The 12919-nt window shown below is 36.4% G+C and overlaps 1 pseudogene; it reads right to left on the minus strand.

Moving 5' to 3' along the window:
- Positions 1 to 7931: 7931 nt before the first annotated feature.
- On the minus strand, positions 7932 to 11128 carry LOC108997752 (annotated as a pseudogene).
- Positions 11129 to 12919: the final 1791 nt, after the last annotated feature.

Consider the following 12919-nt stretch of genomic DNA (forward strand, 5'->3'; position numbering starts at 1 on the left):
CTCGACTCCAAATGATTAAGAAGTTGGGGCTTAAATAGGCCCTCACAATGGTTGGAATTCCAATTCGAGGAAACGCACGCAGCCCACGAAGCAACTGAGACATGCACAAATCCCGGGACGCGCTCAGCACGATACAATGTGGGAGAGGAAAAGCCACTTGACACCATTACTGCGAGGGAAGCCGAATGGACACAATTGAGTGTCTAAGTAAAACTATTAGAAACATGCCACTAAAGTCGGGGTAACGTGCCACTTCGAGTGTCTAAGTACACCATCACCAGACTAGTCCAATCGGATTTGGTGGGGTAACTATAAGGGGGATTTTTCCCTCTTTCGAGCCCAGCAGACTGGCCCAACTACTGGGGCTAACCTCGGCCCAATGCTCATTCTCTCTCGGGGTCCACGCACCCCTTAGGCTTCATAATTGGTGCATACTTAGGAAAAAATTTGAACCTAATCAGCAAGTCTTGCTCTACAATTCTAGGCTTCATATGTTCCCTGGAAAACTAAGACCTCAATGGAGTGGACCCTTCCTAGTAAAATCAGTTTCTCCTCATGGTGCCATAGAAATCACAAACCCACAAAATGGTAGTACTTTCAATGTGAATTGTAACAGCCCGCTAGAAATTCATTGGTGGAATTTCTATTGACTTTAGGAATCTCGTGAAAACCCTATAAGATTTTACGAATTGACCAATCGCATAGGTTTTACTCTATCAACATAGTCAGTGTTATCACTCACTATGGTGCTAGAAATTTGAGTTTTATTTATTTGAGGTGGTTAGGAGTGTCAGAATGCATTATGGTCCACACCATTAGACTCAGTGGATTATTTAGAATTTTATGGCGCAATATCCTATTTTCATAATTCCGGACGAAACGTCTGTTAGAAATTGTGAAATTATTTTTAGGGGCACTTCGAGGTTGAATTTTGGTAAAATATTTTCACTATAGGTTAATATGAATATTTAGGAATTTTTAGTGCTAAGTTTATAATTCACTTTTTCGAAGTGAATAGTAACCTCGGTAAGCATACCAACTGCAGTGTTTCAAAATCACATTGTGGAATGTCCAAATTAGATTAGAGAAATTTTATTTGGACACTTGGCAAGATCTTAGCCACACTTAATGAATAATATTAGACACTGGGCACCATGAGGAGCGTTTGATGGATTTGAAGGAACCAAGCTGTGAAATCATGTCACTTAAGCAAAACCTTGTTTCATCTGCTCAACCAAATTGTGCCAGACCAAAGAGATTTTCAATTCTAGTGAAACCCTAAATGGTGGGAATCCAATTGAAAGCCCAAAAGCTTTGTTGAAATCGAAACCCTAAACGGTTTCCCCAAAACCCTAAAGTTGGCCTCTAAACATTTTCTAATCCGATTTATAGCATTGAGTTTAATCACTTGATTAAATCACTTCCACATGCTATTAATCCTTCAAATTTGTGTTAGAACATCATTATCCAACCTTGTTAACCTTGAAAAATTGATTGGACCAAGTGATATTGGATTTGAGCTTGATAGTAACCAAAACCCTCTTTAAACCCCAAAATTTAGGCCCATTCGGTTTAGGCCCATTAAGGCCCACGAATTTGGTCACCATAGGATTGCTTCATGGCTAAGTTTTGTACCCCCACTTGGCTGGCCAGATCTTTACAAGAAGGGCATAGAAGGTTCTTGAAAGACAAAGCCAAAGGGCCACCTCACTCTTTCACTCTCACACTCCACCTTGAGAAAAGATCTTGGTCTGATTTTTATGAGAAGAAAAGGCCAACACTCATATCACTTCCCATAACTTGTGTAAGAGGCTCTTCAGTCCAGTTCCCACGAAAAGCAGCTCTCCTTTACACTTTTCCTTCTTAAAACACAAAAGACACTCTCGGACAGTTTTTCGTACCTCTTTTGAACGCCTGTTTCGAAGATTTTGTAGGTGTTTTCTCGCAAAGATTCCTTCATGAAAGTTCTTTATTTTGGAGTCTAGTTTACGTGGATATCTTATTTGTTCTATTTTGAGATCATTTGATCGGTCAAAAGGTATTTAGACCCCAGAAAGGTCATTCTGGGCGATAAACTGGAGAGTGTGTTATATTTTGGAGTGTTTGACCAAGCTAATGAATAGATCTTGGTCCGAAATTTTTATGGAGTACTGTTAACATGTGTATATGATTATTGGTTGAGGATTTGTTGCATGATTAAAAGTTTTGGTGAAATATTTTCTTAGGTCTAGAAACTTAGAAACTGGAAGAGGCAAAACAGTTTCTGTTTTGAGAAAGTTTAAATCTTTTATGGTTTAATCTTATTCCAATGGCTTTGATATTTTTATTGGAAGATCCTAAGCCTCTTATATACATGTTAGAATGTTATTTTGAAGATATTTGATGTTAGTTTCGAAGATATGAAATTTTATGCAAGGAGATATTCGGTTAGGCCAAAGTGATGATGTTCTTGGCTAAATTTATGTTTTGGTTGATGTTTACCCATGTGATCTTGAGTTTGAAGCTTGGATCTGTTTTAGGACACCTTTTTGAACCATGTGATGTTTTGGTTTGAAGATCACTTCTTTATAAGTCATGGATCAAGAGGTTGATCAAAACAAGTTAGAAACAAAATTCTGTTTTGAACTTAGAAGAGAAACCAAAAAGTTCAAGTATGGTTTTAGTGATTTTGATGAATTTTGTTCATGATTCAAAACATGATTATTCTTAGGAATATGTTATGAGTATGGTAGAAGAAAATTTTTGCTTTAATCATGAGTTTTAAGATTTGAAAGAATTACAACAAAAAGCAAAAGAATTAGCCTTGTAAGTTTCGGCCATATAGAGTTTTGATGGTTGTGTTTAGTTTTAAATTTTTCTGAATTGATATTTGAGCTTAGGACAAAATTTACATAAGGCATGTAAATTTTGGTGACTTTTGGAGTTAGGATGCAAAATCCTTAAGTTAGGGGTAAAATGGTCATTTTACCACATGTAGAGGGTAAAATGGTAAATTTTACTCTAAGTTGATATTTCTCCATATTCTTAATTTTTAGTGATTAAATTCTAATTTTTAGAAATCACTAATTTCAATTTCTCGTGATCACACTTGAGTTTTGTCTAGAAGCACGAAGACCGAGGTAAGTTAGCTTTTAACTTACTAACAATTTAATGTGTATGTGTGATAAGTAAGAGAACTAAATTGTATGTATGCATGTTATCATATGTGCCATGCCAAGTCATTACATATTTATCTGTTACACAGAATTTATTCTGTCATGAATTATTCATCTGTTACATAAAATATTCTGTCACGTACTCCTATACATTGCAAGTATGTCATGTTAAGTTAAGTATGCCATCTGTTATATGTATTTCATGTCACGTAATATTCACTGTCACATGTTACACCATGTTAAGAAATGTTGTCTGTTATATGATATGCCATGTTACAAAATGTTGCATGTTACATGTTTGTCATGTTATGAAATGTATTCTGTTACATTTATGCCTTGAAGTATGTCATGTATGTCATCTTACGTTCATGTCACGTTATGCTACGTCAGGACTTTTGTCTTTTATGTCACGTTCATGTTACGTCACGTTACGAAATGTCATGTATGCTAGTTAAGTCATTCATGTCAATCACGACCCTAAGCGCTAGGATGGGGTAATATCCTAGTGGAACTCCTTTGTTCACGCTGGAGTGTCTAAATAGGTGTGAAATTCCCTGGGTTGACGAAGTACAGTCAACAGGTTGCGAATGGGGCCTAATTAGCTGGTCACCGGAGCGCGCCAGGCACTAACGCCGATGGTGCCACACATTATGTTACGTGTGTCCACAGCAAGTGTGGCACAAACAGATAAGTCATGGGGCCACAACAACTGTGGAGCATGAAGTATGGGGCCACAACAACTGTGGAGCATACACTACGTGAGACACAACAATTGTGACACGTAGAATACGTGGGGCCACAACAACTGTGGAGTACGTATTAACGCACTCACAGCTAGTATAGAAACCTGTGATGTGATGCGGTAATCGGCAGGGACACACGGCTCAAGGGGACCTATGTAGCACCCATATGGTCACGTTAATGATTAAGTCTATTGAATAAGATTCCAAGTTCAAGTCATGTTTCACGTTATGTTATGTTCAAGTTTACGTTCACGCAATCATGGTAATCCCATGAGACAAGAATATGATCCAAGTTCATGGCATGTTATGTTCACGTTTACGTTATGTTCCAAGTTCACATTTATGTTATGTCATGCTCAAGTTCATGTTCAAATTATGCATGTTCACGTTCATGCTATGTTTCAAGTCCATGTTATGTTTCAAGTCACGTTCATGCTAAGTTTCAATTTCAGTTTAAGTTATGCCAGTTAAGTTATGTTGTATGCCAAGTTATTCTATGATTACTAATGATTTGATTATGCATTCATGCTTTTACTGCCATGCATGCATCATTAACTTGTGTGGAAGTTTCCTGTTAACTTGCTGAGATTTGTAATCAAATCTCACTGTGGTAGTCCCAACTACCATTCCCCCCGAATGGTAGATCTTATTACAGGATCTGGAGGAGAATAGAGAATCGACCAATTGGTAACAGTCGACTAAGCGACGATGCGACGTAGGTGTTAGTACAGTAGTTACCTCAGATTACTACTTGTATTTGTGGAGTTCAATCTCTAGCACTCTTTTGATCACAACCATATGGACTATTATTGTGATCTCAGTTGTTTAGTACGTCATTATCAATGAAGTATGTTTTAAGTATTTGGGATATTTCGGTTTGGTGCATAGTAGTGCTAAAAAGAAAAATTATCCGCTGCGAATATTGCATAATGCTAGATGCATGTTAGGAATATTGCATCTTATATGTCATAAACGGGGGCAGGTAACCTTGTGTTGCATGTCTCGACGCTTCAAATGTCCGTCCGATCCCAAGCGGAATTTGGGGGCGTCGCATGAATGGTAAGAGACTCAAGCCATTTTTAGGGACTTATGCACCAGACACTTCATCCATCCCATTATAGGAACCAATTCTTAGCTGACTCAGTTCTAGTATAGTTTGAAGGTTTAAATCACCTTAGTTAATTCTTTTTATTATTCTTTTCCTTCTTTCTTTATTGTCTTTGTATTTCCCTTTTACTGAGTTTCTTTTTCTTTTTCAAAGTTTTCTATTGGCTTTCTGATCTTACCAGATTGTAATGCCAGACGAACTCATTTTTTCTTGTTTTACATCTTTCAAATGTTAAGTTCTGCTACCCAGGTAACATCTCTTCATTTACTCTTCTTCATGCACACATTGAGGACAATGCTTCATTTTAGTTGGGAGGTATTTGAAGTGTAAGAAAAAAAAATGTCACAAGGAGAACAAATCTAGTGCTAGGATGAAACACTTCTTAGGTATGACTATAAGAGAACTGGATGAATCATGAGTTCATAGATACACTAGAACTTTGAAGTGGCTCTGTTGAGAGGATCATATAATAAAGTCACACTTGAACAAAGGAAATATTGAACACTTTGCTTACTTCCAAACTGTTTCCTTTGCAAACTAGGACATCTGAAAGTCACACTTATTCAACTAGGGTTATAAAAAGTGCAGCTGGGCATACCTTAATGAACAACATCTTAATGGTTTAAAAAAAATGATAAGAAAAGGGACAAACCAGAGATCTCCTAAATATAATAGAAGATAATGCTTTTGGAAAAGGTAGCATATCACCGAGGCTTTAGCAAGAGAAGAAATAAGAAAGTCTTTGAAAGTGTGATATCGTGAAAGCCAACAAATCAATGGTTTTGAATTAAGGACCAGGGTCATTCTTTATGATAGCTGTTACTGTGAAATAACCTGGTAGAAGATGGTGTGCAACATTAATGACGTAGGAATAGCACCAATCACGGTTTGGGATGTGCAACTACATTATTGGTTTCCTTTGCATGAGTAACTTCTTATTACATGAAGTTATGAAATGAGAAACTATCTGAACTATGGAATTAATAACTTATATTTTTGACAAGGTCTCAGCTGGGAAAAGCTTTGAAGGGAGAACTGTTCATCCCTTGTTTATCCCTCTTTTGCTAAGGGTCTAGCAAAAAGCTAGTTGAGGGTTGTGATTAAGTGGAAATAATATGAAAATTAAGCACGTGAATTAAGGGTTTTGGTTTGAAAATGAGTTACATATGCTTATTTACTCAACAAGTTTACAACAAAGGCACCACAAGGTCAAAATGGGAAATGCCTGTGCAAAATTACTATCTGCACTTACCACACACACTCACTCGACACTTAGAGAAAAAAAGGAATCCTCTCAAGCCTGTAACCCTTGCTGCTTTGCATCTCAGGTTTCACACCTTAAAATAGCATGGAACTGGAGAGAGCAACAACCTGGAGAGAGGAATCAGCAGGAGCACTAGAGAGGATGAGGAAGGAGAGCTTAAAAGGGACCAAGGGGCGTGCGAGAAGGGGACGTTGGGATTTTTGGCAGATTCCGAATATCACATTGAAATTTCGGCTTCCAATTCTAGAGTTTTTTTTTGTTATTCCTTTCTCTAGATTATGGACCAATCTATTTATTTGGTTAATAGCTTGTTTTCATACTTGATGGAAGAGTAATTTCGTAACCTAGGTCAAGGGAAACCTTTGGGCAGTAGGGTATTAATTGGGGGTTTTGATTTCTTCTTGGTTTTAATTTATATTCTCCATAAATCTCTGTCCTTCTTATAGACACTAAGATTAGGGTTTCTCTGTGTCCTCTTTGACCCATCATTGATTGAAGGCACAGTGAATGCTTAAGGGATGCAGACCCTAATCCCGAGTTGCATGTTGATTGTTGGTTTGATGTGAAATTTGTTGAGATTATTCAGAAAATGTTTTGTAAAGTGTTTTAATCAAATACATCATCCAAATGCTTTTATCTTGATTGAAATTGCATTTGACAGTAATTGTGGAATGCAAAACTCCCGTGAAATCCCTCTGTGCAAAGGAGACTCGAAATCCAGGTGTTTTTTCTAAAAAGCTTTTCAGATCATTGGTCTTGAGTTTTGAATTTGTTCTTCTTTATCAACGCAGAGAGTTCAGTTTCTTTAGTTGTTTTTTATAAATTTTAGTGTGCATCCAAATCCATCTTATTCTCAGAAAAGAAGCAAAAATTATTTTCAAACCCTTGAGTTTTCTGGTATGAACAATATTTGCACAGCTAATATTTCACCTTTTTAATTCCTGTTATTCTAATAAACCATTGCATAGCTCTAAATCTATCTTAATCCCTGTGAAATCGACCTTGAGACTCTCATTATACACAAGTTAGGCACCTTCTACACTTGGGAGGGAATTTAAAAGAAGAACTAGCAGGAAATGCAGATGACCCTAGATTCCTTGACAGAGGGCAGGGAACCGCATTATTGGCAAGGCACCACTTGGGGAGCCACGATGCTTTAATGGCACCACCCCAGGCTCCACGCCGCATTAAAGGATCTTAACCCAGCTACAGTGAGAAGAACGTGAACTCCCTAACATGGGGTACAAGAAGTCCCTCCCTAGCAACCTCATATAAAATGTGAACCTCAGGTACGAAGGACCCTTTTTGAGTTCTCACATTGATACATGAGTTACTAAGAGGATCAACTAACTTAGATATCAGAGACTCCCTGGACACCACCAAGCCACCCTTACCTACTCTTGTGCGCAGGTACCAAGGTCTAGGCCTGAGTTGTTGGAGTAGTCTCAAGGCGTATGAAACACGATGTTAACAAGAAGAATAAGGAATCAAAGTTGGGCTCTAGTTTTTTAATTTAGAGCAAAAGAAATAAAAAGAGCATTTGAAAATATATTTTCTCCATCAATAACAAGTTTTCCAAAATATACCTGTCAAGAAAAAAAAAAGAAAAAGAAAAAGAAAAGAAACTTTGCCAAGTTCTTATTAAGTAGCAGAACCAATCTTCAAGCCATCTGAAGTTCACCTTTGTTCAAAGAATTCTCAAACTTCTCTTTCTCCCCATCCCCCCACAAAGCATAGGCCTCTTCCCCATGAATGGCATCATCCCCAAACTCTAGCTCATCCTCCGGCAGCCGAAGTGGAATTACAAAGTTAATTAGCAAACAAATTATGCTGGTCATAACAATGTTGACGCTTATTACAAACACAATTCCTAGAATTTGAATTCCCATCTATTTGAACCCTGCCTTGTAACGACCATCTTTGAGCCCATACGCAAGGCCTATATAGTGCTCCCAACCCTCTGTAATATTATAGAAGATGCGACAGAGCTTGGGCTCAGCGAAAAATCCGGTGAGGATCCCGCCTAGGCTTCCGGCAACTGCATGGGTGTGGAATACAGCCATAGTGTCGTCTACATGTTTTATGAAGGGGAGTTGTTTGTGAAGGACCATCATGGTGTACCATGGAATGCTACCAGACATGAGTCCCATTAGAATTGCTGCCCAACCTTGAACCACTCCTGATAATTCCAAGATATCCAATTTCTCATAAAAATGTAAACAAACATCTTTTATAATTCAATTTAACATATTTATTGGCAGTTAAAATGTAATTAAATGGTTTTTTTGGATGCTAAGAATATCTCAAAATATTTATAAATAGTAGTGAATCAGTTTTTGAATAGTAATGAAATAGTATGAGAATAGTAGTGAAATTATCTAAAAATATCTGAAAATAATTGTGTTCTCAAATGTAGCTTAAGACCTACTATATCTAAACATTTTACCTTGTACAAGTGTCATATTTGATGCTACTGTGCCGCTCAACTCTTATAGTTAGGCACTTAGGCATGACCAATAGTTCATTCTCCTTCTTTTTTTCGTATTTATTTAAATATTTAAAACAGCGCACAAATTTATTAAAAATTAACTTTTTTAATCATTTAAAAAAAAATTAAAATTCAACTAGGGTCGAATCCAAAATACAAAGGGCTTTGCTACTCTTTTTCTTTTTATAAATAATGAATTGAATTTTTTAAAAGAAAATGCTAGATCTCTCGTTGGGGTCTAGTATTTTGTTTTTATGTATTTTTAAAAATTTTTATATATAAATTTTTTTAATAATTTTAAATATATTTTTTTTAAAAATCATTATGATTAAGAAAATATTTTTTTTACTTTCTGATTAAAATGTATTTTCTTAATAATATTTTAAATTTATTTTATTTTTTTAAAATATTTAAAAATATTAAAAATTTTATATAAAAAATAACTTAAATAAAATATATATAAAATAATACTGCACTCCGAATGGGCTGTAACATGACCTTTTTTAAATGCAAACTGTAAACGATAATGCCAGAAAAAGTACCTGCCGCTGGGGTGATGCAGACCAAACCAGTGATCATCCCCTGAGTGGCTCCAATCACAGATGCTTTTTAAAGAATGTAATATCCAGAATGAGCCAAGTCAGCAAGCTTGTGGCCGTACAGACGTGGGTGTTGATCACAGCCATAGATGCGTCTATGCCAGCATTGTAAGGATCTCCACCGTTGAATCCTGTCCATCCCATCCATAGTAGGCCTGCTCCTGCCAGCATCATGATGATATTGTTTGGTGGGAACCTCTCTCTGTCCTTCAATGCCCTTGGTCCCACCTGCACATTTATTTTGGTTACTAAAATAGTTTAGAGATAAATTAAAATAATTTTAAATAAATTAAATAAAATATTATTTTTTAATATTATTATTATTTTAAAATTTTAAAATATTTATTATATTTTATTTTAAAATTTAAAAAATTTATAATGATGAAAGTTTACTTGAGATTAATTTCCAACCTAAACTAGGACTAAATTTTATTTAATTAAAACATTTTTTGATTTATTGTTGTCCTCGTCTTTTGTGTTTTAAGAAAACAAATACTTCCTATTTTAAGTCTGTAATTTAAGTTTTAAATAATGATATATACAACACATTACACAATATATTATATAATATAAATATTATAAGATAATATTATTTTTATAAAATAATATTATCTTTATAAGATATTTTACAAAAAATCTCTCATTTAAAACATAATTATATAAAGTATTATAAAAAGTATCATGTATAAATCATTTTCCTTATGTTTTAGGCGAGGGAAGTAATATATATGTATAAATAAATTTATAAATTAAGATGAATAATAATAATAATAATAATAATAATAATAATAATAATAATAATAATAATAATAAAGATAGTATTTATAATTTCACACCACATATTTATATATTTTAAAATTATTATTTATTATTTATTATTTTATTTTCTTTATTATTTATTATTTTATTTTCTTTATTATTTTATTTTCTCTTGTTAAATTAATTAAGTTGTTTTACTTATCATCAATGCATTACATTGTTATAGAAAAAATTAAAAAAAATAATAAAATAAGTGTGATGTGTGGAATAATATATAGAATAGTTCTAGAAAAAATGATCATATTCTTTGAAGTTGTGTTGATAGTAGTTACCCACCCAATAAGCTGCCGTGAATCCAGCCACCCCAGAGGAGAGATGGATAACATACCCTCCAGAGTAATCGATAACGCCCTTCAAAGACAACCAACCAGTTGGGCACCATATACTAAACGCAACAATAGTGTAAGAGAAGGTAAGCCAAAGTGGTACAAACAGCATCCATGCATAAAAATTCATCCTCCCCAGCAATCAAAATCAGTGTGATGGCTGCAAACACAAACTGAAAATACACCATTGTCGCCGTGGGAAAGTTCCCCAAAAATGCTTTTCCGAGAAGAAACTCTTCATTTAAGGCTACATTGGGCTTGCCTAGGAAATAAGTTAATTTGTCGCCGAATGATAGTTGGTAGCCCCACCCGACCCAACAAACAAGCACGGCAGCAAACGCATAAAAGGCCATGAAGGCCGAGTTCACAGCCCATTTCTTTTTCACTATGCTGCCATAGAGGATGACAAGCCCTGGAATGCTTTGCATGCCGACCAAAGTGGCCGCCGTGAGTTGCCATGCATTGTCACCCTTGTTCAACCAAGGGGGCTCGTTTGGTCGGGTATCAGGTTTACGGGGAGTGGGGGTGCAGCCATATCCTCTGGTCAAATGGGTTGATGCAAACCCAAAAGTTTGGTTAATTTGGTGATGGTGGAAGTGAAGGCATTGGGCATGCTTATATAGCATGGTTTGGTGCCTGCTGTAAGTACATGCTTCGATCATGTCACTCTTTTATATAATTTTATTTGTACAAAAGCTGCTAATGACTTCAAAGTTACTAGAACACCCTCGTTGCTCCATATGTATTTCCTTTTTGAAGTAACAACATTTTGGAATTATGTCAAGGGCCAGGCTAAAGCATTAGGAACATCCGTCGAAAAGTTGGTTGTAGCTTTTTAATATGGACCAATGGTTGATAGTTCCAATGGAATTTGTGCTTTGGGGAACAATAAACCATTAAATATTCGTTGCCTAATCATCTTTCTGGGTTTGGCTCACGTGCACAGCCGTGTCGGAGATTCAAGCAACATTAGAATCTTGATGATTATACGTATATGCAATATTCTGCACGCAAGAAACAATATTACACACGACCACTTATATATATATATATATATATATATATATATATATAACTACGATAAACGTCACAAAATGTCATATTGTTGTCACGGTTAAGTTAAACCGTCATCAAATGTGGTAAGAAACAAAGAAATACATCCGAAGATATTTCATATACATTCGAACTTATATGAAGTTTCACTCAAACAATTTATACTATGATTGATCGTCTCCTATTAACGTTACCAAACATAAATTATAAATCTAATCGTCATTACATACATTTATGTTCAAATGTTAAGATGACATTCACAATTTAAATATTTAGTATATATGTCAACTGCTTATAATATGACTGTTGATGCAGGTTTTGTAGCCACCAAGCAACGATGACGCTCCTGTACTTGCTCGGGTGGAAGAGAGGGAGGCGGGGGGGGGCCGTGTCACCTTTGATGCCCAAGTCAAATATTTTCACCAGGGAACTAAGAAAGCAAATATTTTCTCCAGGGAACTAAGAAAGCTAGCAGCTATTTAAAGTAAGGGAGAGATACCGAACATGTGTAACCCCTTCCCATTAGCCTTCCTCTATTTATAGCCATTTTTTATTTTTTGATAATAATGGACCAAATTCCATTCATTAAAGAGAATATACAAAGTTGACTTAAGAACAAGCCATTTACAAACGTTAATAGCTTCCCAATACACTTCCGTGACTGATATGGTCTAATCCAGACGGCAGATCTCTAAATACCTAAATTTAAGAGATAGGCACAACTCTGTCCATAATAGAGTTAACAGTAACCGAGTGACAAAATCTCATACCCCGACTAAGCGGAGTAGGGTGTACCAACCCCACCATAAGCACCGCCTAAGCGGAGGGGGAGACCACTCTATTCGGACTAAGGTCCCAAGGTACTATTTTTTGGATTTTTATTTTTCTAAAAAGTAAATACAGGACACGAAATAAAATAGAATAGGAAATCACTGTGAAAACGGAAAAATAGTGCTCCAAGAGGCTGTTGTGGGGCGTGTAGTACACGGGCCACTTTGGGAGGAAAACCGATGGTCGATCTTGGAAGTCCTAGACTCACAGGCCCAGAAACACCGTGCGTGTCCTTGGCAAAGGGCTTCTCGGTGGCCCGTGAGAGACACGCACTAAACGTCTTTGAGATTTTTGTCCCCTACGTCCAGGCTACTCGCCGCTCCGTTTGGCACCGCATTCAATGTACTTGAAGATCGGCAGTTGGTCAACATCGTGGAGGGGCGCGTGCCGATCTATGGACGGCGGAGGTTCCAGATATGCGATTCTCCCTTATTTAGCCGGAAAAAACACGGCACAGAGGGGGAGAGAGGGGGGGCAGAGAGGGAGGGAGGGGGAAGGGAGCCGAAGCTCCCACCCCCTCTAGCCGGATCTGT

Source organism: Juglans regia, chromosome 8, assembly GCF_001411555.2.
Source record: "Juglans regia cultivar Chandler chromosome 8, Walnut 2.0, whole genome shotgun sequence".
Lineage (NCBI taxonomy): Eukaryota > Viridiplantae > Streptophyta > Magnoliopsida > Fagales > Juglandaceae > Juglans > Juglans regia.